Below are 26,204 nucleotides of genomic sequence, written 5' to 3'. Positions count from 1 at the left end.
CTGCTCTTCCACTGCACTCTCGTCAGTCTAGGTTTAGTTTGAACATGCGGCAAACTGGTTAATGCATGACATGCACATGCATAAGCCGCCAAGAAGAACAGAAGAATAGTTAAGTGGGATAAAAGCAATCTCTGGTCTGGAGAGAAAGTAATAAGAGAGGGATGATCCAATGTTAGAAAGGTGCAGTTACTTTTCAGACTGTGGCTAAATACTTCCAAAGCATTGAAAGCACCTAATGTGTAAAGGATACTGTCAGGAGTACCATGCCACTACCTATCATTCCTAAATATTTAATCTGATGGAGAAGCTGCTGTTATTTACTGTATCAATGCAACGTTGGGACTAGCCACTCTGAGCCTGGCCTTGGCTGGGGAGGGCGGGGTATAAATAAAAATTATTATTATTATTAGATATTGCTGGGAAGCCAGTGAGTACTTTACCTGGGGAGCCAACCTTCCCAGCTAATTTGTTGCATCTCAAATTTCAGCATCCATCTGGGCAAGGGTAACAAAATGTTTTGCGCTCCAATCGTTTATATTTAATTTTCAAATCAGCTCATATTTATGTACATCTTTAAATGGATCCTGAATTCTAATAATCATCTGAAATGAATTCAGTGTCTTCATTGTGTTCAGCTATATGACTTTCAAAACTGGCTACATTTAAAAAAGCAGAAATGCTAACATCTGAAGTGCAAATGAGACACCTACTCAGTAATTGGCATAAATGCAATTGTTTTTGTTTGTTGCATCCTATTGCCCTAAATTTTTGTGATCAGTGTTTCTTTAAAAATGTCACAAATGGGAGAAAGAAGGATAGTCATGGTACTTTGGGACATATTATTTCTAAAACTGCCATCAATTCACATCAAACTTTGTTTTATATTTAGAGAAACATGTTTTGAATTATTTTTTAAATTATGATGTTTATGTCCATGGTTAACATAGAACAACCCAGGATACACCAGAAAGCCAAAAATGTATTGAATATTTTTCCTCCCTGGCAGATCTGGGTCTCAGATCCTTGCAGAATCATCTACTGTGCACACATCTCCTCTTTCAAGCTTGGCCAACATACCGGAAAACAGAGAGAGATCCATTGCATCCAGTCTCCCAATAAATCACTAATGCTGCTTTGTTGTCATTGCTACCATTGAGTTCCAGGGGAATCTTCTATTGAGCAAGGTCAAGGGTGGAGAAACGATGGAGCAAACAAAAAAAAATGCTATTAAAAATAATGGTCTTGCCAAGAAAAAAATAAAATCCTCCATTCTGCATTACTAAGTCATGACTGGAAGGCCAAAACAACAATAAAATATAATCTAAAAACTTAAAATATAATCTAAGTCCCAAAACTATGAATAAAGAAATACTGTAAAATAAACAAATAAAAGACCAATGGCTGTTGTACTGTGTATTCCTGCATTGTTATCTGGGAACTAGAAATGTTCCAGTGCTTGGACTTCATCACTAATGAATGGTCCACTGTGCTGTGTCTTCCATGAAATCCCTGTATTTCTTCTCTACATCCTACCAAACGTCTGACCCAAGAACTGCTTTTTTGCCATTAGAGTAAAATACAGAGATTAAATAACTCTTTATTTAGCTTGCAGTACTCTAATCTCAGACTTTGGGTTTTACACAGCAGCACCATTTATACTTCAGATGGATACAACTGCTGATGCAACTCTGGTTCTACTGCAGGTTAGGAGCACTGGCCTATACTCTAGTATTCATTTTAATACAAAATTGTTTTGTCATGGAATATTTGTCCCATGACAGTAGACATCTGTCATGTATGAGTTTACTGCATTACAGCGGTTTAACTAGAAGACCCTCAGAGTCCCTTTCAGAAGGTAAGCCATTTGGGAAGAACCTAACAGCATGACAATGTTTTTTGGAATTTTTAGAGATGAAGAACATATGCAGAATTTTCCTGGTATGCCAACGCTAACTTCAGTCTGTCTGTTTTTGGATATTTAAGATGAATGATGCAGGTGGAAACGCAATCATTATTTTTACTAAATCTATGGATAGGAATGCTACTCAGCATTATGATGGCCACCGCCTATCCAACACTGGGTATAAAACCATAGTATTATATAATCCATGTTAAGTTCTTTAAAGTGGATAGCCTCCTAGATTGCTAGAAATTTTAATCTGTTCTTGATATAAGCATGCTCATTAAATAGTGCAGATATAACATACTATTACTGATGACACTTTACATTGCAGGGCCTCATTTTAAAATCAAAGATGTCCTCACTAAATTTAATTTGTAAGCATGACTGCTCTGCTTTGCTTTGCTTTGCAATGCTTGCAGTTAGGCCACAGAATATAATTAATTCTGCTTTCTATCTAGGGACTTTTAACCATTAATCTACCTAATTGTTAATATATATTTTTGTATGATTTGTGCCTTTCTATCTTCCTGGTTCACTTATTCTGTTTTTAATTCAGTTACTCAAACTGATATCATCCTTAAGCACCTATAGTGGCCCGATCATTTAGGAAGGCAGCAGTCTAATAACTTTAACTGAAAATACAACATTAACGAAGTAGGATGACAAGTCTATAGCCAATTAGTCAGTTTACTGAGCAGATTTCTGAACACTTGATTATTTGTTAACAAATAATCTTCAAAATATTTTGTGGGTTTGATCCCTATGTGTATTTTTAAAAATCACAAACTGTTAATAAATTAAAAGCATAAATACTTTAGCCAGTTATCCCCTCCAGATTATATTCCTGTCACTTTTAAAAATACCAGGTATGATTGTGTGTCTGTTATCAGATCCTTTACTTAGCGATCTGTAGGTGCCCTCTTAAGTGCACTGCTAGAATTACTATAATACATATACTGCACATAAATGAATAGTTAGATTTCAACAACCTATTGCACAAACCCGATCAACCATTTTAACTCAGAACCACGATATTAATTTAAGGTATCCAAGTTTGTGGATACATTTATAGAAAAGATAAAAATATGATATTTCACATTTGCAATAAAAGCATTTTCACATTTTCACTCTCCCTCTCTGCTTTACTAAAAGGAAGTACCAACTTTCTTTCCCCCTCCTAATAACATTTGTTAGCTAGCAAATGGGTCTATGGCCTAGCCTGCTTTAAACACATGGTGTGTGCGCCCCTTCCCCAAAGAGAGCACACCCACCCCCCAGTATACCAACCACATCACTAAAAATTAAAGTTGAATTATGCATCAGCACTTGTGAGAAGCAGTGCTGAGCACTCACAACACCAAGGGCATATCACTGAATGAGACTGAAGCTTTTGGGGTTTCTTTTTTTAGATTTAAAGGGAAACCTCCTTTACCCATTTTTTCTTTTCTCTAATTACTTCTCACTCTGCTTCTCACTTGGGACATGAAAATGAGGCTGGAGCCGTAGTGTTAGTCAATGCAGATATCCATTTTTGTATCATATTTGTGAGATTGCTTGCAACTGTATTAAGTTTCACTACATACCCTGTTAAAGGTTTTTTCTATTTACAGAGTTGCTTGGAATGGCAGCTAAGTCCCTATGTAGATACAGGCACAGAGAGAAAAACAGAAATTTGGGGCGAGTTGCCCCCTTCCCCCTTAGAATTAATTACTTCTCTAAAAATAACCAACATGCTATTCACAGTCTTTCAAGACTGTTCGTCAAGTGATGCCTTTTCCCAGGGCTCAGGAGAAATTAGAAAAAGGTAAAAAATGCTGACCCGTCACTGTCTGTCTGCTTCAATAGGTGCTTGGAGCTCAGAGTATGACTCAACAAGTGGACCAAACTACTAGACGAGACAAAAAAAGAACAGAAACAAACCCTCTTGCACCTAGCAAGCTGAAACATCAGGGCCATGTGTCCTAGCTTGTCCACCAACCTGCTGCAGGTCAATGACTCACGGAAGACGGCCTTCATTTACTGTGAGCTGAAAATGCTCAACATTTACCTAAGTGTTCTACAGGAAACCAGACTCACTTCTAATGGCAACCTCCAATAGAAGAACTACGCCTTTTTATGACAAAGAGGGCATCAAGAAGAACCATGTATTCATGATGTAGGAACTCTCTTCTGTCTGCAATAGAACTGCCAACAGAGGGCTCAGAACACTTGTTCTTCCTCTGCCTCTCAACCACATCATCCAGTTAACATCTTAAGCATCTACATTCGCACCATGTGCTCTGACATACAAACAATGGACAAGTTCTATAAAGAACTAAACCAAGCTGTCAGGAGGGTCTGAGCTTGCAGACACCTAGCCCTGCTGGGAGATTTTAATGCCAGAGTTGGGGGCAAGTGTCACACATGGGACTACTGCATAGGCTACTTTGTATCACTGCCTCTGCATCACAAACATGTTCTTCACTCACAAATGTATGAATGCATGAAGAAAGCCTTTGGATCAACAGTCAGGAAAACTACTTCACGAAAATCAGCACAGACTGCAGCAAGCAGATGAACCGATGGGCAGAGCACTATCATGAACTGTCCTTCCCCAAAACATGGTTGCTGATGCAGCAGTTGACAGCATCCAGACTCTACCTGTCTTGGAAGAGCTGGATCTCCCTCCCTCTCTCCCTTAATGAGTTGAAGAACAGCATCAACTCCCATGCATGTGGTAAAGCCCCAAGACAAGAGAGAATCCCAACAGAAGTGCTGAAAGCCAGCTGCAATGGCAGGCTCTATCCCAAGTCAGAATGTGGCTTTAGAGCTCAGAGGTCAACAGCCTACATGATTTTCTCACTGCATCAGCTGCAGGAGAAATGCCAAGAGCAGAGACACCCCTTGTACATCGCTTTCATAGACCTGATGAAGGCCTTTGACCTCATCAGCCCAAAAGGGCTCCTCACACTGCTCAATAAGAAAGAATGTCCACCTAAGCTCCACAAGATCATTGTGTCCTTCCTTCCACAAGCACAAGTGCTGCACCATCCGCTATGATAGCTCATCCTCAGATGCCTTCCCTATAAAGCGTGATGTGAAACAGGCCTGTGTTCTCTTTTTGGCATATTCTTCTCCCTGCTGCTCTCAAATGCTTTCAGCTCAATTTAAAACAGTGTGTACATCCATTCAAGGAGCTATAGGGGTCCGTTTAACCTAGAACATCACCATGCCACAATAGAAGTATGGTGGGCCCTTATCCAAAAGATGTTGCTTGCAGATGATGCAGCCTTGCCAGCACACTCTGTGGAAGCTCTACATAGTCTTATCAACCATTTGCCCAAGCCAACATGGAGTTCAGCCTTATCATCAGCCTGACAAAGACCAACATCTTAAGTCAGGATGTTGCCAGCACTCTGTGCATCAGCACTGGTGACCACACACTTGAGATGGTAGATGATTTTGTCTACCTGGGTGCCACCAATATGCATAACCAGCAACCTCTCCATTGACACTAAGCTGGACAAGCATATTGGCAAGGCAGCTACAGCAATGGCTCATCTCTCCAAAAGGGTATAGGAAAATGCTAACTACTAGGCTTGCATGTTGAGCACTTTGTTTTATGGTAGTGAGATGTTGCACCAAAGCACCTCGGGGAAGCTGTGCCTGCAGCCGCGTGGAAGAAGCAAAGGGGGGAGAGAGCGGGGGGTGGGCAAGCAGTGGCAAGAAAGATGTGGCAGGGGGGAAAGAGGTGGCAGTATGCCGTACCGGCATGTATCACCTCAAAAAAGCTTGATAAAGGGTCTGGAAATCAAGCCTTATGAAGGACAGTGGAGGGACTTGAGTATGTTGAGCCTGGAAAAGAAGAGACTGAGAGGATATATGATAGCCATATTCAAATACATAAAGGCCTTTCACATGAATGATGGAGCAAGCTTCCTTTCTGTTGTTCCAGTGGGCAGGGCCCAAACCAATGGATTCAAATTACAACAAAGGAGATTCTAACTAAACATCAGGAAGAACTTTCTGATGGTAACAGCTGTTTGACAGTGGAACAGACTTCTTCAGAAGGTGGTGGACTCTCCTTCATTGGAGGTTTTTAAGCAGAGGTTGGATGGCCATCTGTCATGTCTGCTTTAGTTGAGATTCCTGCATTGTAGGGGGTTGGGCTAGATGACCCTTGGGGTACCTTCCAACTCTACAATTCTATGATTCTACTATCTGGATGAAATTCCACCACTGAAGTTTAAAAAAACAACTTAGAAAAGTTCCTGAAATGAGTTGGTAGTGCACTGAGGAAAGGATGACATTGCTTCTTTTCAAACCAGCACTGAATAGGTACTCTAGAGAAGAGGTAGCATAGCAGAATCATGTGGTGTCCTGAAGGTACATCATCTTAAAAGAAAGAGAGAAATAAAAGAGCTAACGAAACGAAGCCAGCAAGTATTGTTTGTGATGTAACAGGCTTGGTCAAGTGCCCAAGACAATCATGCATCCCATTCACCTATCAAAGCAATCTTCTTGAAAGTCCCACGGACAAAAGTGCCTGCCTATAGTAATTTCTTGGCAAATCTGCAAACCTGAAATCAAATGAGTTTTCAGAAATGCCTGTATCTATCATATTTGTTGGTTCACAGTGAGACGGAGGGCGGGGCGGAATCATGCAAAGGAGTAGTCACCCTGTGACCTCTGCCATCACTTACATGTTGCCATTAAGTGTTGGACTTGAACATGCAAAACTCAGGTTCACATTCCTGCTCAGCTCCGAAGATCAGTGGGTGGCACGGGGCAAGTCTCAGCCTAATCTCTCTTAGTTGTTCCGAGGCTAAAACAGTACCATGACTGATTGGAAGAGGAAGAATGTGAATGACAGTAAGACTAGGGGCCAAAGGAGCAGGACTTCCATTTCCAGGATTCCCATAATACATATATGAAGCAATTCCTCCTTGGGTTTGCCTTCATTCTGCACACTCCTCCCTGTATTTGGCTACAGCCCTGGGAATTCCTAAACGGCACAGATGGAGCCCCTGCTGCATCCATCCTAACATTGACAAATCAGCCAGAGTGTTTAACTTCCTCCTTTGCTGCTTGAGGATCAAGTTTCTATGGAGAGAGACCCTCAAATCCTTTCAATCAATTCTGCTTTTCATCTCTGCAGTCCCATGGGTGTTCTCTTAAGTGCTTATCTCTGAAGAAGTCTGAGGTGATAACAACACCCAAGGGAATTCCACCATGATCCCAGGGTTAAAATTGCTTCTCTTTGCTGAATAAGGCAAAAAGTTGCAGAACGAAGGGAGGGGAGGCAGGTAGTTGAAACAGGAAACCCAAAGAAAGTTAAGAATGCATATGAATTAAGTTAAGCTTTCCATACAAGTTCTATCCACTGAGATAAAAATACAAATAAATGGAAAGGCTGTAATGGGCTGGGGGTGGAGAAATAGAAAAGATTATTAGGCAAAGAATGATAGCATAGCTGTTGCATTCCATCTTCACTGTCCAACGCTGTAAAAGGATAGTTTCCCTTCAAGGGGAAACTGTTCCCTAGTAGGAAGACGATAAGGGACTTATGTATAATTTGTGCATGGCTATTTTGATTCCACTCAAATCACGTCATTTATTTCCTCATGTGCAAAGCAGTCCCTTGAAAAGACAACTACGCCATAGAGGTAATATATAAATCAGATACTACATACATAGTCTCCAATCATTTATTAGCTTACATGCTTATTTGTGGGCCATTATTAACAGAAACTGCTATATTTCTCTGCAACTTCTTATATTCCAAGTCAGTAGTAGTAACCAACGTTTTTGGCAAGCGTGCCATGAAGCCCTAAGTATGAGGCAGTGCTACAATCTTATTATTTATTTCATAAAATTTATACACCACTTGATTGTAAAAAGCACACCCTCAAAGTGATTTCTACAAAAAGGTAAAACAGTATGATCAAGAAAAAGCCACAACCGTACTTTAAAACATACTAAGGTTAAAATACCAAAACAAATTGAAATTATCTCAACTCTCTTAAGCATCCGGGTAGGCTTGTCTAAACAAGAATGTTTTTGCAGGGGCCCACCAAAAAGAGTACAGTGAAGGCACCTGCCTGATCTGAATTGGCAGGGAGTTCCAAAGGGCAGGTGCTGCCACACTAAACAGTCAAGTTCTTACAAATGCAGAGCAGGTATTATGTGGCACCTGTAGCAGTGCTATTTGCGCTGATCAAAGAGGTCAGGTGGGCACATGTGGAGCAAGGTGATCTCATAAGTGCACAGTACATGTGTATTGTGACTCATGGAGGATTGGACCACTGAGTTCCAACTGATGAGGAGACCAACCCCATACTCTTCCTGGGGGGGGGGTGTAGCTGGGTCTACACCACAATGAATGAAGATGATGATGGTGATGATTGGCCTAACAAATGGACCATTGATATAAGTAAGGTCTTTTTCTTTTGCCCCTGTGATACTATCAAAATACATAGTATGTTGGTACAATGATCTGTGCATTCTGTATGTGCGCACACTCCCTTCTACATATTGCCTGGAATGGGGGTTTGATTGATAATAAAAGTCAGTAGGGCCAACTGGCCCCCAACCACACCTCCCAAGAGAACAGTATTTATTCTAACTCTATCTAAGAAGTGTGAGATAAAAAATAAAATAAAATGTTACAAATAAAATGAGGAAACATTTTCATATCACCAAGCACAATCTTTTTATACATTGGGGGGCCCAATGTGTGCGTTGTTTCTATTGGTAAGTGATTGGTGAGTCCAAGATACCCTTAGAAATCTTAAGCCCAGCATTTCAGGCACTGGTGAACTATTGCTGCCAACTGGAAAATTGAGGCTATATGTGTAGCTATCAAGAGAGGCTAAAAATATATGACTAGTCCAGGCATAGGCAAACTTGGCCCTCCAGATGTTTTGGGACTACAACTCCCATCCTCCCTAGCTAACAGGACCAGTGGTCAGGGATGATGGGAATTGTAGTCTCAAAACATCTGGAGGGCCAAGTTTGCCTGTGCCTGGACTAGTCATTCACATACACCTTTGCAGATAGTGCTTATTCCATTTCAGTGTGAAGACCAACATGTGAAGAAACTGCTAAATTTCTCCCCCAGTGACTGCAGAGCTTTAATCATTTATGAGCTATCATGAAAGAGGGCTTGGAAATTGTCGCCCTGTCTATCTAAGCCCTAACTTCAGTTTTCCACACACATCTTAAGACGATAATTTTTAAAAGCAGGGAATAAACCCCAGTGAATACTGTAGCGCCTACTTCCAAGTAAATGTGCAGAGGGTTACACTATGTGGTTCTTTCCTCACCAGTTCATATTCCTACATTGTCCCACTAAAGGGTATGGAAAGGCACGGTAGTGCCTAAGGCAAAGTCTACTGAGACATGACAGATTCCATCATAATTCTTCTACTCACCCCAGCAAAGATAAAGCACTGTTAATTCACTTAATCTCCTATGCCAGGCACCTCTACTGCTTGTGCATGGAGATTTATTGACCGTTTCCTTTAGTCCATCATACTCTAGGCTTTTCTGGGATATCAAAAGGAATTTACGGCCTATGGAAGTTAAATAAGCTGCAAAAAAAGTACTCTCCTTTGTCACTTTGTATTAGGCTGCCCCACACCTATCTGTTACCTCTTAGCTATGAGGGCAGGACTTTGGGGCAGAAGTCCAGAACCTCACTCAACAGAGTAAGCAAGAAGACTGCCAAACATAGCAGGCCTGACTGACCACCTTTTGAAGTAGAATCAAAGTAAGGGAAAACCTCAAAGGTCATCTGTGCCCCTGCCAGTACAGATAATTCACATAACCAACTAAAGAGCCTATCAGCAGCCTATCAGACTGCTATGTTTAGACATTAAAATTACCTATCTAAAAAAACCCCTTTTGCTCAGTTTTCCAGCTTCGACTGCTAAGAAGGGAAATTGCTTCAATCAACTAAACCCATAAGGAGCTGGAAGTTTATTGGACATAAAGAGCTCTGCTGGATCAGGTCAAAGGTCATCAAGTCCAACATCTTGTTTTCACAGTGTGCAGATGCTAACGGGAAGACCACAGCCAGGACCCAAGTGCAACAGCAACTCTTCCTTCTTGTGTTCTCCAGCAACTGGTATTCACAGGCATCTTGCCTCCAACAGTGAAAATAGAACAACAAAGCCATGCCATTGATAATCTTGTCCTGGCTGGTATGTAGGAGAAGAACTCTAAGAGTTGTTGTGTGCAAGCGGAAGGGCTGGGAGCTGGAGGGAGAGACATTCCTTGCTCTGTGCTGAACATAATCTGTGGCTTTGGGCACCCCTGGAAACCTAACGGGAAACCAAATCTATGGGAGTGTTAATGCTGTGAGCCCTTCCATCCTATGCTCAGTGTATAGGTGTAAACAAAACTATAAATATATATAAAGTATAACTATTTATCTTAAAGACACTGCAGCCTCCGCTGACCTTTATCCCAAGGAAACTGAATCTTGGGTAAACACTTGGAACCCCTGGATTCTCTTGCCAGTCAGAAATTGAGGTAGTGTGTAATAATATTATTTTTTAAGTTTAGTTGCTAGAACTGTACACACTATTCCAACAGTGGTCATACCATGGATTTGTACAACAGCATTATAATATTGGCAGTTTTATTATCAATCCCTTACCTAATGATCTCTAATGTGGAATTTGCCTCTTTCACAGAGCTGCTGCACACTAAGTGAAAATCTTCATGACCACAATGTCCATTTCTGGTCAGTGTGACACTGTTGGATCTCCTTGGCAATTATCCATTTACATATATGTTGAGTTTGATAGCGCTATGGTCACTGTCCCCATTCAGTTCAACAGCATCATGTACATCCCACATCTGCTCCTGGGCACCACTTCTAATTAAATCCAGTATCACCACATCTCAGATCCCTGATCAAGGGGAACAGCCATTATGGGTATCTGGACATTTTACCTCTTTGCAGTGACTGGCACACACAAGCACCCATTCTATGTGAGGGTAATTGAAATCACCCATTACTACAGCATTTCCTCCTCTGGATGCCTCCTTTGATTTCATTTCCCATCTCAAGATCACCCTGTGCTTTTGGGACAGTGGGATAATTATATGTTCCCAGTACTTAACTACTCTTGGATCCCAGCATTACCACTCACAGTGATTCTGTGGAGAAGTCTGTCCCTTTTTGGATTCCTAGCTTGTTGGTCTCATGTCCTCTGTGATGTACAGAGCAATATCACCTCATATATATTGTGTTTATAAATGATGAACAGATGAGGTCACTTCCAAGGTAACTTTGTGGCTTCACGTGCATAGAAACCTTGACATCATCACAACTAGCTGTCAAGTGACTGAATTAATTGTTCTACATCCACATTCTCAGAGTAGGCAAAGGCACCGGTATTAAAATGTCCAAATGTTTCCATAGTCCATGATCACATAGGACCGTTTAAGATGAAAAGCCTCAGGAATCAGGGTAAAATCCAGCTCATTTCCCTCTCACTCAGGTATCCTGCAAATTCCACATGAGCCTATTTATTTGAATTAGTCTGGCTTTTTATCGTGGGGAGGGGTGAGGAGAGATGGTGACTATTTTTACACAAGTACCAGCCAACTATTTCAGGAGAGACTGAATAACATAAAAGGGAGGGCATGCAATAGTTAAAGAGTCATTTAATATGTTTGATAAAGATGTGTTCTCACTTCTAAACGAATTGGGTCTAAGCTGGAATCAGAATCCAGAATTGAACGAAACTATCAACTTGAGGAATCCTTCTGAGTAACAAGCCTAGCACAATTATTATCGATTCTATAATAAGTCCTGAGTACATGCCATGTTCATAATAAAATATTCCCCAAGTTACACTGCAGACTACTATAGTATACATGGCGTTTTCATTAGCAAATGCTTGCTTTTTAAACAAAGTTTCCAAAACCTCAAAACTGTCAATATAAACAGAAATAACACTTCAACACACACAGTTTCAAACGCAAGGTAAAGGTAAAGGTACCCCTGCCCGTACGGGCCAGTCTTGACAGACTCTGGGGTTGTGCGCCCATCTCACTCAAGAGGCCAGGGGCCAGCGCTGTCCGGAGACACTTCCGGGTTACGTGGCCAGCATGACATCGCTGCTCTGGCGAGCCAGAGCTGCACACGGAAACGCCGTCTACCTTCCCACTGGTAAGCGGTCCCTATTTATCTACTTGCACCCGGAGGTGCTTTCGAACTGCTAGGTTGGCAGGCGCTGGGACCGAGCAGCGGGAGCGCACCCCGCCGCAGGGATTCGAACCGCCAACCTTTCGATCGGCAAGTCCTAGGCGCTGAGGCTTTAACCCACAGCGCCACCTGCGTCCCACTTCAAACGCAAAGAATGCTGTAAATACTAAGCAAAGCAGGGAGAAAGACATGATGCAATGGTGTGTAAGTCAGTGATTTTAAAACACCCTCCAACATACCTAGTATGAAGCCAACACGCTTAAAGCAAATATATGAGCTGCAGCTTAGCTCATCTGCATACACATCAAGACTCATTTAACTGTTAGCTCTGAATGAAAACCTACTCTCTAACACCCTTATCTTGCTTATTCTCATGGTGCACTTTGAACTTCAAAGCTATTATTTTACTCAGTTTGGCTCCCATCCTTCACAACTGAAATCTCACTATTTCTACTGAAATTAATGGAACTTCAGCGAGAATAGCTGAATTGCAGTTTGGCAATTTAAAAGACCTATAAGGGTGTGTTTTGCTGCCCCTCCACATTATTTTTACAGCAGCAGTGGGTTTTGTGTCCAGCTGGCATCACGTGTGAGTTGATAAGAGAAACTCTTCTAACTGGACAAGGTTAAGTCTTATAGAAAGCAACCACTATGTTTGCCTGGTTCAGGCAGAAAAGGCAGGAATAGTGAATTGTGGTACATAAAGGCAAAGGAGGAAACACTACAATCACAGAAAGATGAACTATAGGAAATGGCCAACACTGAGGCAGGGGGACAAGGACATACAGGGTGAATCTAAAGGCTACCACCACAAGACACTTGGTTGCTTTTGCTGCTACAGACCACTCTTGAATTTCTCAGCAAGGATAAAGCTAAGATTTGTACACACATAGTACTTAATATGCATGTAGTACTTTAAATTATGCAAAGTACTTCACATGCATTATCTAGTTGTTATCCTTACAACAGCATAGTATGGTAAGTGAGCACTTTTATTCCCGTTACTGGAGATAGGAGGGCCACTTCTCACCCACAGTACTACACCAGCCCATGACTCAAGGAACCAATTACTTGAAAAATCAGAAAATGTGACACTTCATATCTTTATAATCCTTACACTGGGGAAAAAGACAGATTACTAATGCACTAAGGAACATATTTGTATTTTCAAAATGCAGCCTGTACTGACCAGTGGGGTGGTGATGAGGAACTGGATCCGGACAAGGTGCCAGATTCCAAAATCCCCAACCCTCACAAAGCCAACTTTGACAGGTAGGTGAGACCACCAATCTGTCAATTGCCAGATTACATGTGGGCAGCAGCACGGGGAGGGGATGATTAACATGTAGAGTCAAAACTACATATAGGCAAAACAACCCCTCGGAACTAATAAATTTTACCTTCTAGAATTGGTGCAAGATCTTGCGATGGCCTTGAAAGCCCAAGCAATAATCTCTCAGAGACCAGTAAGCAAGTAGAAAGCTTAAAAGCTCTTTCTGTGCCAGGAAAACCCAGTAAAAAAAAGAGGTTTTAAGCCCTCCGCCTTGCATGCATTTAATTTGAATGATTGCAGCTGACTAGCCACCACATGCGTAAAACTGCAACAGAGCAAGTGAAATCTGCATAAGTTGCAATCCTACTGTAATGGCATCTAGTGGTTGACATCTGTCAAAGTTCAAAGGTGGTAACCACCGATCAGCTGATTGGAACCTCATTTGAAGATGTGCTTTCAGCACCAATCCAATCACCAACCCAGCATCAATCAAAGAGTGCCTCCAAAGAGCCCTGTTCTAGAAAGGGAAAAAACCGCTCTGTTTCTGAACAGAGTGTTTTTTCCTAAGTGGAACTTCATTTCCCTATCTTCAGAAGAAGTGGTTTGGATTCAAAGCACTTACTCCAGTGCTTTAAACCCAAAGCAACTCCTCAAGGGAGCTCCCTAGTGCCATGGATCCTATTGGAGTACCAATCAGAGCTGAATGGGAGCCCCGCTTGCAAAGATAATATCATAGAATCATAGAGTTGTAGAGTTGGAAGGGACCCCAAAGGACATCTAGTCCAACGCCCTACAATGCAGTGTGGCAAGCAGCCATGGTTTGTGGGAAGCTGCCTTGTGGACCCAACTGGCAGCTGTGGCAGGCCTAATTAGACCCACAGGCTGCAGTTTCCCCACCATGATATGTATGGTAGGGGTAATGTGCATAACAACCAGCCACTGTGTGCATTCACCATACCTCATGGATAATGTGTGAATAACCTATTCATTAAGAGGAAACTGTGTGCACATTTTTCAATCATTATATATCCTCTCCAACAGGCCTTGGGGAACTTGCATATTTCAACAAATTTTTGTACACTCTCTGAACAATACGCACACTCTCTAGTCAAATTCACACTTTCCAACAAATGTGCCCTTTGTTCCTATTTCAAGTTCAGGGGTGATCAGCCCATTGTCCAAAAGTTCCATGCAGAACACTGTATAATTTTATGCATGCACATAGACAGGACAGAACTTAATAGACTTAATTTGACGTAGTAATCTGACATTTGAATTAGTCCTTGCTAAATGAACTGATATTGGAATGGTTATTAGAAATCCCAATGCAACACTGTTGTCACAGTCATAGTTTTCTGCTTTGCATAAACTGACTTTCCTTTTAGACACTACGTAATTGTCTAGTTTATAGGAAAACCAAAGTTATCCAAGATGCTTCGACATGGTAATTTCCCCAGAAGTGGGGAAAGTAGTAGCTCCAAGAGATTATACCTAGTAGAGGTGGATTGCATGGCTATCATTTCTTCCTATCACAGGCATACTTGAATGATGAGAAAGCTTCCCCAGACTCAAATCAACATGGGCTTCCCTAAAACAAGCTAAAGGGGTATAAAAGGCTGCAGGCTCAACTAAAGGGTTTGCATGGTGATGACAGCTTTGCCACAACCTACCTGGTGTGGCTTTGTGACCCACCTATGGGTCTCCACACACTGGTTGAAAACCTATGCATATAGGATTGCACTTCCTCTGAAGTACCAGTTTGCAGCTTGGGGATGCTGCTAGATCTGGCATTGCTGAATATCCAAGAGGTACTTGTGGCTGAGAGTCTGTTTGTCCAGCTTTGAGTGCTTACTGAATACCTTCCTCTTTCAACAAGCCTTGTATTTTGAGCTCTTTCTCAGCCTGCATCGGTATTGCAATTGCTTTTAAGATGCTTTCTTGTTTTATCACTTGTTTGCTGCTCTGGGTTCATCTGGGGAGAAGGGCGGGGATATAATTTTTAAAAATATAAATAAATTGAGGTTGGTTAGGAACAGGCTTGAAAGTTAATTTTAAGCTCAGGCGCATTCTGCAGTGAAATTTCCTAATGCAAATCAGGAGCATGAACACAGCAAGGTCTAGAGATCTCACCTCTTGCACTGCCATGTGCACTTCCCAACTCTCACCCGCCTCCACTATCTCCTTCACTTTTTCACTGACAATTTTGTGGCAGTGATGAGGACAGATACTGTTGTGTGGCCTTCATTAGGCTCTGAAACACAGCACTAGGACTCTGAGTCCCAAAATTTCAAGGATCAAAGACCTTTACAAAGGCCAGGGCAGCAACCTTTTTCATTGTCACCAAAAAGTATGTTTCATTGAGACAGGGCAGCTGTGTGGAAGGCAATAGGGCCAGTGCCAGGAAAGTTAAGTACAAGCTGAAACTGAACTGTTTGGATAATTGGACTTCATAACCAGCTGGAAAGCTCCAAAGTGGAGGAGTCATATTCTCTCAACACCACAATTCTGAACTTTAACACTGCCAATACTGGACTCTATAGCAAGCACTATGTCTAACTGAGAACTATATTGGAACCTACATTTGAAAAAGAGAGAATCAAAAATTAACTGCCCTATCAGAAGGATTCTGGCTCATTAATATATAGCATGTGTATTGCAGGTAGGTGGGCCAGAGGCGCACCTAGGCTCCCTTGCATCCCTGTGGAATGCCCTCCCATCAGATGTCAAAGAACTAAACAACTATCTGACGTTTAGAAGACATCTGAAGGCAGCCCTGTTTAGGGAAGCTTTTAATGACTGATGTTTTAATGTATTTTTTATCCTTTGTTGGAAGCTGCCCAGAGTGGCTGTGGAAACCCAGCCAGATGGGTGGGGTATAAATTATTTATTATTATTACTACTACTACTACTACTACTACTACTACTACTACTACACCCTGGGCAAGGAGCTACCCTCCACCCCATCCCTTCACCTGGAAGCCAGAGTGGAGGGCTTTTTGCACACACACACACACACACACACACACAGTCCTGCACCCTTGACAGGGGCCAACCTGGTCAATCCCTAGGTATGCTCCTGAGATGGCTCCAGTTAAAGGATATTTGGGAACAGATCTGGACACATCTGCCTAAGACCTTAGAGTGTTGCTGCCTAAAACAGTAGATTAGACAGTACTGTACTGGGTTAACTGTACAAGTGGTCTGGATCAGTATAAGGTAAAATACATGTTTCCAAAATAGAACCAAGCTTGTTTATGTATGAACCATATCACATGCCTTCCAGATGTTCAAAATGATCTTATACTTGATGCACATGCTTGCAAGTGAATAAATGCCTACATAAAATATAAACATATGTCAAGCCAAGCAGGAGTTGAAATCTAGAAAAACTCTAGCTTAGCATCACTAAAGTGGAAAGCTTTGCAATCAAAGTGGGGTTTGGGTCAGCATTATTATTTTGACTGAGCACTATGATAAATTTTAAAATCATATTTTATAAGAGTGTACTCTTTCATTTCTAAGAACTCACCTATCCTCGTCTGATATATTTAAAAATGCACTATCGCTTCTGACACAGCTGCCATATGCATGAGAAGTATGAGGTTGTTTCAGAAACTAACAGCAATTTTGACGTACAGCCTAGGCAGCCATTACTTCCAAAATGCCACACTGACAGTCTCTTTCTCAGACATATGGACTTGAAACTCTCTTCTAATCATTAGCACTTTAGGCAAACCCAAGATTGTAGCTTACTCATGAATACAACTTTTCCCATTTTCATATGACTTCAGAAGATTTTCCTCAAGACTTCCCAGCATTTCCAAATGCAGACTGGGAAAATTCTATGCTGATATAAGCAGGATATATATGGTGTGTTGCTTGATTCACTGATATTCCAAGTTCCATTGTGTTCCACTTTCTTTTTTCTTTTCCCTCTTCCACCCCCCTTTTTTGTAGTCATTGTGAATTGCAGATTAATTTCAGCTTCAGTTTGTACAAAGAATGTAAGCAAGTGAAGTGCAAGACCAAAAGAACAGATGTGTCATCTTGTCACTTTCATTAGGCTTTCCCTTGGGGACATTATCATTCTCAGATGTTTCCAATAACCACATCTATCACAGGAGAATTTCCCCTGGCATCTGTAGACCATGGAAAGCAGTAACCAATGATGCCCCCCCAATTAGAGCCAAAACTAGAAAATGGGCACATGTATGCAAGTTCCTGGATTTGTTTTATACTGTAAATGCATACAACTATTCATCGGATGTGTTGCTGTGTGTATTCCTTCTGTTACAGTGCACTGCAAAGGCATTTCTAAGTGAAATGCAGTGACTGAATACAAGTTGATTTTCTGTTATGTGCACAAGAACATAAGAAGAGCCTCTGGATCAGGCCAATGGCCCTTCTACTCCAGCATCCTGTTCTCACAGTGACCAACCAGATGCCAGGGGAAAACATGCAAGGAGCCTCAGCACAAGAACCAGCGCCAGATTTATATACGGGCTGAGCAGCATAAACTGGGGGGGGGCAGATTTATCTAGGCCCAGTTGCTTAGTAACATTAAACACTTGACGTATGAGTCAATAAGAGTTACACTAGCATGTATTTGCTGTTTAGTAAAGTTCGTGGAGGCTTTATCATTTGATCCTGAGCAGCTTTAAAGTCAGCAATGAAGCATTACAAGAGTTCAGATCACTGTCTATCATTATATCATGCAGTTTGAGAACACATGAGGATGTTTTTATATCACTGTGAATCACAATATTTAATTTTGACTTTTTGTGAAAATGGTGAATAAACGATATGGAGGTGGTACTGGTAAAAGAAAGCGGGAAAAAATAACAGAAGGAAATACTCAAAAGTTGAAAGCCAATCACGTCATATGGTTTGTACAGCAGGCAGAAACAGCCCTACATAAACCCTCAGATACAATACATTTATGTTTACAAAAAGAAGAAAATCAAGTACCATAACTAGAATGACCAGTCTGAGCAGAACGTAGAACAACCAGTTTATATACAGAATGCAGCCTCCCAAGAACTTCACAGAGAACTGTTGTCAGTAACTATCTCTACAAGTAAAGAAACTTCTGGAGAAAAGTGTGAATGTAATGACAGGACCTACAGCCAAAGAATTAACACAAGGCGTTGAAGAAACATGCCACGAGACAGTTACACCAAAAGAAGCAGTTCAAGCGCATTACTGTCTTAAAGAATTGGAAAACAAAGCAGATGATCTCAGCAAAAAACCTTGCATTACAGACACAAAAATACCAACTGCACATGCTACTAGTGATTTCAGAGAAATCAGGTTTGCAGTTCACATCAAATAACAAGGAAATATCATTCTGGATTGAGAAAGCTCCATTGGAATGTCAACACTCAGGTGCAGCTTTTACCACTTTGAAATAAACATGCAAAAACCAAGCCTGGGTTCTGTTCAAATAATTTATTCTATTCCACCAAAGTAAATGGAGAAACCAACCCTCGATAATGGCTAGTGTATTCTCCAAAAGAAGGAAAAGTCTCCTGTTTGGGTTCAAACGTTTCTGTAACCAAACTACCTCAACTACAGCTTTAGTTTCTATTGGATTTAATGATTGACATCACACTTTTCTTTTTCAAACCCACAGAAATTCTAAAAATCATATGAACTCTCTGCTAACATACTTAACAATAAAGTGTGGTCAAATGCTCACATCAAAACTCTGACAGCAAATCAAAGCAGAGCAGGATTACTGGAGGCACGTACTTCAGCGAGTTATTGCAGTGATTTCCCTTTTGGCAGAATGTGGCTTGGCATTTAGGGGAGACAATGAAATATTTAGTTCACCAAGCAATGGTAATGTTCTTGGATTGCTTGAATTAACTGCCAGAGCTGATCCCTTCCTGTGTGCTCACATAAATCAGTATGGAGGTAAAGGCTCTGGTCAGTCATCATGCTTATGCAAAACCATATGTGAAGAGGTTATCCAGTTGATAGTTAATACAGTTCGAGAAGCAATACTGAGTGACATCAAATAGGCAAGTTATTTTAGTTTATCAGACAGTTCAACCCCTGATGTTTCCTATATTGATCAACTTACTGTCATTGTTAGATATGCTTCTCCTAGTGATGGATTTCACTGTTACAGGCCCCCACTCCATTATTATGTTCTATTTCCATGTCCACCAAGGAAAACATGCAAGAGAGCTGAGCTGTAATTGGGTACCAGGGCATCCAGTTCTAACATTAAATATCACCAGAAGATGTAGCTCTATCAACCTCACATATTCTTCCTGTAACTGTTTAATCTTATGTGTTGTCTATGTGCTTCCCACCTCATCTGAAACCCATTACTTCATGATCTGTTCTTAATGACTAATACAAATAACTGGACCTTGCCGTTTTTTAAAAAAGTTAGTGGTACATTCACTTATGTCTCTGCCCACAGTAGTATTTCTGAAGGCTCAGTGTGATTCGCTCGCTGAGATTTCAAAGATGTTGGATGGATGACTCGTTCTTCTAAATTTGTGTAGTTCTATGTTATTAAAATGCAATGCCCAAATTAAACATTTAATAATTCTGTAATGAGAATGAAAAGTCCATAATTATTTGTGTTGGCTAGCTAATCTACTGGAAGGTTGCTTCAAAAGCAAAAGGAAAGGAAAGGAAAGGAAAGGAAAGGGAAAGGTCAGTCCCAACAAACAAACAAACAAACAAACAAAGGAGCAGGAATACCAAGAAACTGCCCCAGCTAAATAACAGCATAATCACAGAGCTATTAATTACAGACCTTATTCTATATTGAATGGTAGTGGAAAACATAATTTTGTTGTTTTTGCAATTATAACAATATGAAGAATGCATAGAAGAAAAGCTACACCTTTGTAAATGCCATAACTGGAGTCTATCAAACAGAGTAGTTGGGCACTCTTGAACTGAACCTGAGAGCCTATTTCACTCTTTGCTTTAATCATGGGCATTTATTTTGCAGAACATACCGACACAATTTCATACTGCAATTAAATTTAAAAAGTTAATAGATCTGGCAATTTCTATAAGTCTGGAATTAAAAATGTAAAACATTTACAAAATAAAGTAAAAGATAATAGCCATCTCAGTTGTCGCAGAAAGTGAGTCTCGTCCAAGAAAGGGAAAATGTAATGTACTCTCAGTAAGTGCTCCAATCAATTAGTGCATAAATACACATCGAACAAAATTACAGCAGAAACCACTATGATATCTACTTTAACTAATGTACTGGGATAAAAGGGCTTCCAAGATTTTAAACTTCAATGTACAGCAAAACCAGGAAAACTATTCCTGAGTCCTGACCAGCATTTGGTAACAGGGTGATCAGATGAGAACAGGACTCCAGCATTAATAGTGGTTTAGAAGAGGGAATTGCAGCAGATGTAGCTTATCATTCAAAAATTCCCTCTTCTATACAGTGAGAGATGCAAATAGTCCTGTACTCTCTACACCCTTCCTAGTAGGAATGGTTAGCAAGTCATAGTCGTGAGCATTCTTTAACACAGGGATGGCTAATTTGCAGCCCTCCAGCTCCTATCATTCCTAACTATTGCCCATGCTATCTGGGAGTTGAAGGGAGATAGAGCTCAGCAACATCTGGAGGAACACAAATTAGACTCCCTTGCTTTCAGACCATCTGAGGGTCACAATTCAAGAATTGAGATATGCCCCCTGCAATGGCTGATAAACAACATCCCATACACACTGTAAGTAAATCTAATTCTAAATTGTCTTTCAGAATGTAAGGATGTACTTGTACTATTCAGGACTCTCTTTGCAAGTCTTTTGCCTCAAAGTCTGTTCAGTTGTATGTTTGTGATCTTTTCCCCCATTGTATATCAAACAATAATAATACCCATCAGTTTGGGGACTTTGCCCATCAAAATGTCATGTATCCACCTCCTGCTTTCTCCTTTCGAAAGCTTTGCTTTTTTATTATCATCCTTCCCTAGGTCCTTTTGTTTACCCCTCTCTAAGATCAAGCTGTGGTGAAAAGTTCAAAGAAAGAAAGTGCTCCCCCATACCATTTGCATGGGATAAGGAATTTGGGCTGCTGCAACTTCTCATGCAGATGTGAAAAAAGCTGCTCTTGGTTAGTTTCCCTCCTCTGCACAACTATTGAAGTGACGGAAACCGAGGGCAGGACTCCAATAGGAAAGGCTTCGCCAGTGGCACCCAGAAGTCTTTCTGCCAACTACATTCCTCTGGGATATTAAAGCAGTGGCTTCACTGCCATCAGTGCTGCCACCACAAAATTACTTAATGTGTGTGTAACATAGAGCAGCAGCAGTGAGCCAGCACAGATACCACACAGGATCCCTCATTATCTTGGCTAAAGGCAAGCTGTAGGGCCAAACTTTCACTTCCCTTCCCCAAACCTCTGCCCTTTCAGGAGTAAATAGATTATTCCCTCCCACCTTAAGGGAAGCACTGGCAACATGTTTTAACTGCAGTTAGCATTAACTGGGGTTCACATGTGAAATCAACATTGGATTACGACTTCAAATCTCATAGTAACCTCCATCAAAAAGTGGAGCCAGCTTTATACCGGTACCTTGATGCAGGGAAAGGGGGATTTATTCCACAATTCTACAGCAGGCTCACACAGGCTGCAGTTCTAATCCCACACACATAGGAGTTTACTTCAAAGTAGATTGGTCAAGACTGCAGGCACTGTTGCTTAACTATTCTTCATGCAGCATCCCAGTGTCAATAAAAGGTGCTAACAGGAACTGAAAGACTTTGCCAGGCTTCCTCAACCTCGGCCCTCCAGATGTTTTGAGATTGCAGTTCCCATCATCCCTGACCACTGGTCCTGCTAGCTAGGGATCATGGGAGTTGTAGGCCAAAAACACCTGGAGGGCCAAGGTTGAGGAAGCCTGGACTATGCTATGGTGTATGGTGCTTTTGCGGGGGTGGAGTTTCTGTATTAATATCCTACCTCATATGTCCAAGGCCAAATCCTAGCACTGAGAACAATGTATGAAGCTTACCCAAATAACTTTCATGATAAAATTTGTCATGTAAGTCCCAACCTTCTGCCCTGCTTCCCCCTCCCCACCCCTGTGCCTCTTAATTACATGGAATACCAGACAAGGGAAAGTATGACAAATGAAAGCAATACACCAATTCTGCAGTATTTTTCAACCAATCTGGCAGTGGAACCTACATTAAGGGAAATACTTCTAACAGCTTCTCAGGATAGAACTTATCTTTACTCAGAACCATTTCAGCCTAACTGATTTTTATCTGCACACTATTAGCTGAGCTATTTAACCCCTAATAGTTGACACGGCATATTACAAGCAGTGACATATTAAAGACATGTAAGTTGAGTGGGGCACTTGCAAGAGACAGGGTTGGCCAAGTGGTTGTTAACTCAGGTCTTACCGGGGTTAATAGCAACTCTAATTTATATTAATAGATATCAACTACTCAGTATTAAATTAGGGACGCGGGTGGCGCTGTGGGTTAAACCACAGAGCCGAGGGCTTGCCTATCAGAAGCCTGGCTGTTTGAATCCCCACGACGGGGTGAGCTTTCATTGCTCAGTCCCTGCTCCTGCCAACCTAGCAGTTTGAAAGCATGAAGTGCAAGTAGATAAACAGGTACCACTCTAGTGGGAAGGTAAACGCATTTCCATGTGCTGCTCTGGTTCGCCAGAAGCAGCTTAGTCATGCTGACCACATGACCCGGAAGCTGTATGCCGGCTCCCTCGGCCAGTAAAGCAAGATGAGCGCCGCAACCACAGAGTCGTCTGCGACTGGACCTAATGGTCAGGGGTCCCTTTACCTTTTTACTCAGTATTAAACAATGTTTATTAACTAACTTTCAAAAATCAATAGCTTTGAAAAATGAATTACCGTATTTTTTGCACCATAACACTCACTTTTTTCCTCCTAGAAAGTAAGGGGAAATGGAGGGAATGCCTACGGGTGGCATGCCTACGGATTTTCCTCCTCTAAAAACTACGTGCATGTTATGGTCAGGTGCGTGTTATAGAGCGAAAAATACGGTAAGTCAAACGGAATAAAACTCACTGCAAAAATACACTAATCTTTGCAAGGTTTTTGCAATATTTTTAGCATGTAGCCCGCTGGAGAGAGGGCAAATGGGGGTTTAAAATGCAGACTTTCCATATGGCACTGCAAGCACACTAACACCTGGGACATGAAGCCGTGATGCCAAGGCAGTCACAGAGGGGTCCAAACAGCAAATGGATACTGGATTCCTTATAGTTACTGTTTAAACCAACAATTAGCTTTCAAACTCTGTGAATTCCATTTTAAACTAATGCTGCAATCCTTTCCACACTCACACATTGAGCACATTGAGCTCGAAGGGACTTCTTTCTGAGTAAGCATGTGAAGGGGGGGGGACTGCAGATTTTAACAATAGAAAGGGAAGGATTACCAGCACACACTGGTTTCCTGTTTTATCAGTGATCTCACCTTTAGCAGTGGGGAGAGCGCAATGTGTCTGTGCAAATAAATGGGGTACAAGGCACCTGCATTTAACTGAGCAGTGGCTTTGAGTTGTGGGATGAGTGGGTAATGGAGGTGGCAATTTAACTAGATTCATCTTTCCTGCAGCCCAAGATTTTTTGTGGATTATTATTTTTTTGCTGAACTTCCCTGTTTTCAACATGCATATGCAATAACTTTTACACTGCAAGCCTGGTCATAGCTACTCAGAAGTAAGTTCTATTGAATTCAGCAGGGCTTACTCCTAGGTAAAGGGGTTGCAGCCTAACATACAACCAGCCGCCTAATCTCAAATGACTACTCAACAGCAATGACAGGTGGCCTAAAAGAGACCGAATCCAAGGATTAGGCCCTGGAAATACCCAGATGCCAGCTAATAACCTAACAATATGCAACCAAGAGTTCATTGACCTGCTCACCCACCAACATGATCTATCCATCACAGCCCAACCAAACTTTCTGCTGTCTAAAAAGGGCAAACAGTCCCAGTGCAAATGTGTCCCGATGGTTACAAATTTGCCATCAAAAATACAACATTCAGATACATGCTAACAAAAGTTTAGGCCTTTCAAAGAGAGGTTACAGTGTGAAACCGAAGAAATAGAATGTATCGGTAAGTTTAACTGTTGCTTTCAGCTAATCAAGACCAAAATTCTCTCTCCCAGTACAGACCTTAAATTAGCACAGCAAACCCAGGAATATTGTTATTGTCAATGGCAGCTCTTGTGAATGAAGTCAATCCTTTCCTAATATACATCTGAACTTTGCAGAGAAAAATCACAGACTTTATCTCTTGAATTTCATGGCCTTCTACAATTTTTCTCTCAGCCCGTGGAAGTGCATGTTTGTAAATATATATATAGTTGTATATATTAAAGCTGTATATACTACTGTGACCACAATATTTGGAAGAAGTCTGATCTGTTATGTGGCATTCCAATTTTATTATTTGGGTCCAAAACTCAGAAGAGAATCACAACTCAAGAACAAGTCTGTTTATTTACTTCAACATCCCACCTCCAAATCACTGTGTTTTGAGTTGCATTGGAAAATAATTCACTGAGATTGAAAGCTAGAACTGTTCCCCAAAACAAAATATCTCTCAACTGCCTCCCCTCTGGAGCTCTGGGTGTTTCCCAAGACACTTTGGTTTTGTTTCTCAGAAAAGACACAGGGGAAAGTTTACATGTTTAACTTTTTGGAAAAACAGATGCCTCGTGCTGATTCCAAAGCTTAGGGGATAGCTCATCTCCACTGAGACACCTTATTCACAGTAAGTTCATGGCCCAAATCATCCTGATTTGCCTTGTTTTTCAATCTGTGTGTGTCAAACACACACATACACCCAGAATAACACTTAAATGTTTCTGCCAATACCTTACGCCATGGTAAAGTTCTTAGTCCAGACATAGGGAACCTGTGGCCTTTCAGATGTTGCTGTGCTACAGATGATATCATCCCTGACTATTGGCCATGCTGGTTGGGGTTCATGGGAGTCAGATTCCATCTATGCTAAAGAAGCTGTAAGACTTTTTTTGGTATTTGTTCATGATTGCATACAAACCATACATTTGAAGCACATGACTTTCCCCAAAGAATCTTGGGAACTCTAGTTTGTTAAGGGTGCTAGGAATTGTACCTTGGGAGGACAGTTCCCAGGATTATTTTGGGCAAGCAATCAGCTTTAAATATATGGTGTGTACACAGTCAATATCTTATGTAATTGTTCCACTGTCTGCCTGTATCTTGATAAAATGTGTGTGTTGTTCAGTATCATAGTGCAGAACCGTACTGGTGACATTGTATTTCACTACTAAAAATCAAGTAGGTGACAGTTCTTCAAGCATTTATTAGATAATTGTTTATCAACCTCAGCCCCCATCTGAAAAGTGCAAGTAGGGTTCTTGTAAGTCCCCACCCCATTCTGCGATATCAACAGTGGATTACATTACAAGGCTGTCATAGTATCTCTGTTATTATAAGTGGTTATTAAAAGTGGATCATATTAAATTAGATTAGATTACAAGGTTCACATAAACCCATCAGTCTTGTACTTACCCCATCCCCACCCCCCAACATGCAGTATGGGGATGTTAAACTACTCCCTAATTCAAGGTTGCCATAAGCTCATAGCTCAGCATCAGCCCCTCACTCCTCATAACATGGTATCTCTTTCTCATTCGCTGCCTCTCTGTTATATGAGAACATTAATATTAGTTTCCTTCTTCCCTGTTTGCGTAACAGAAGGGAAGTACTATCACCTATTTCTCAATATACAGGGACGGCCATCTCTAGGTCCCTTCTGCCTTCTTTAGGTGCAGCCATGAA

General features: G+C 41.2%; 1 protein-coding gene and 2 long non-coding RNA genes across 13 annotated transcripts in view; 2 read left to right on the top strand and 1 right to left on the bottom strand.

Annotated features, from left to right (window-relative positions):
* The window catches only part of LOC310825388, a 57,364-nt gene extending 56,232 nt beyond the window's left edge, over positions 1 to 1,132 (top strand). For both annotated transcript variants that reach the window (XR_014555252.1, XR_014555253.1), the window contains one exon: positions 1,007 to 1,132. This is a non-coding gene — a long non-coding RNA (uncharacterized lncRNA). The remainder of the gene's footprint in view (positions 1 to 1,006) is intronic.
* The window catches only part of GRIN2B (glutamate ionotropic receptor NMDA type subunit 2B), a 287,257-nt gene that overhangs the window by 220,942 nt on the left and 40,111 nt on the right, over positions 1 to 26,204 (bottom strand). The window lies entirely within an intron of this gene.
* On the top strand, positions 8,236 to 18,685 carry LOC310825423. The gene is made up of 4 exons (XR_014555303.1): positions 8,236 to 8,315; positions 10,325 to 10,417; positions 13,283 to 13,376; positions 18,273 to 18,685. It is a non-coding gene; the product is annotated as an uncharacterized lncRNA (long non-coding RNA).

This window comes from Podarcis gaigeae (assembly GCF_964106915.1).
Source record: "Podarcis gaigeae genome assembly, chromosome: 10".
NCBI lineage: Eukaryota > Metazoa > Chordata > Lepidosauria > Squamata > Lacertidae > Podarcis > Podarcis gaigeae.
Note: the sequence above shows the minus strand (reverse complement) of the source record. Positions and strands in the feature narration are given on the sequence as shown.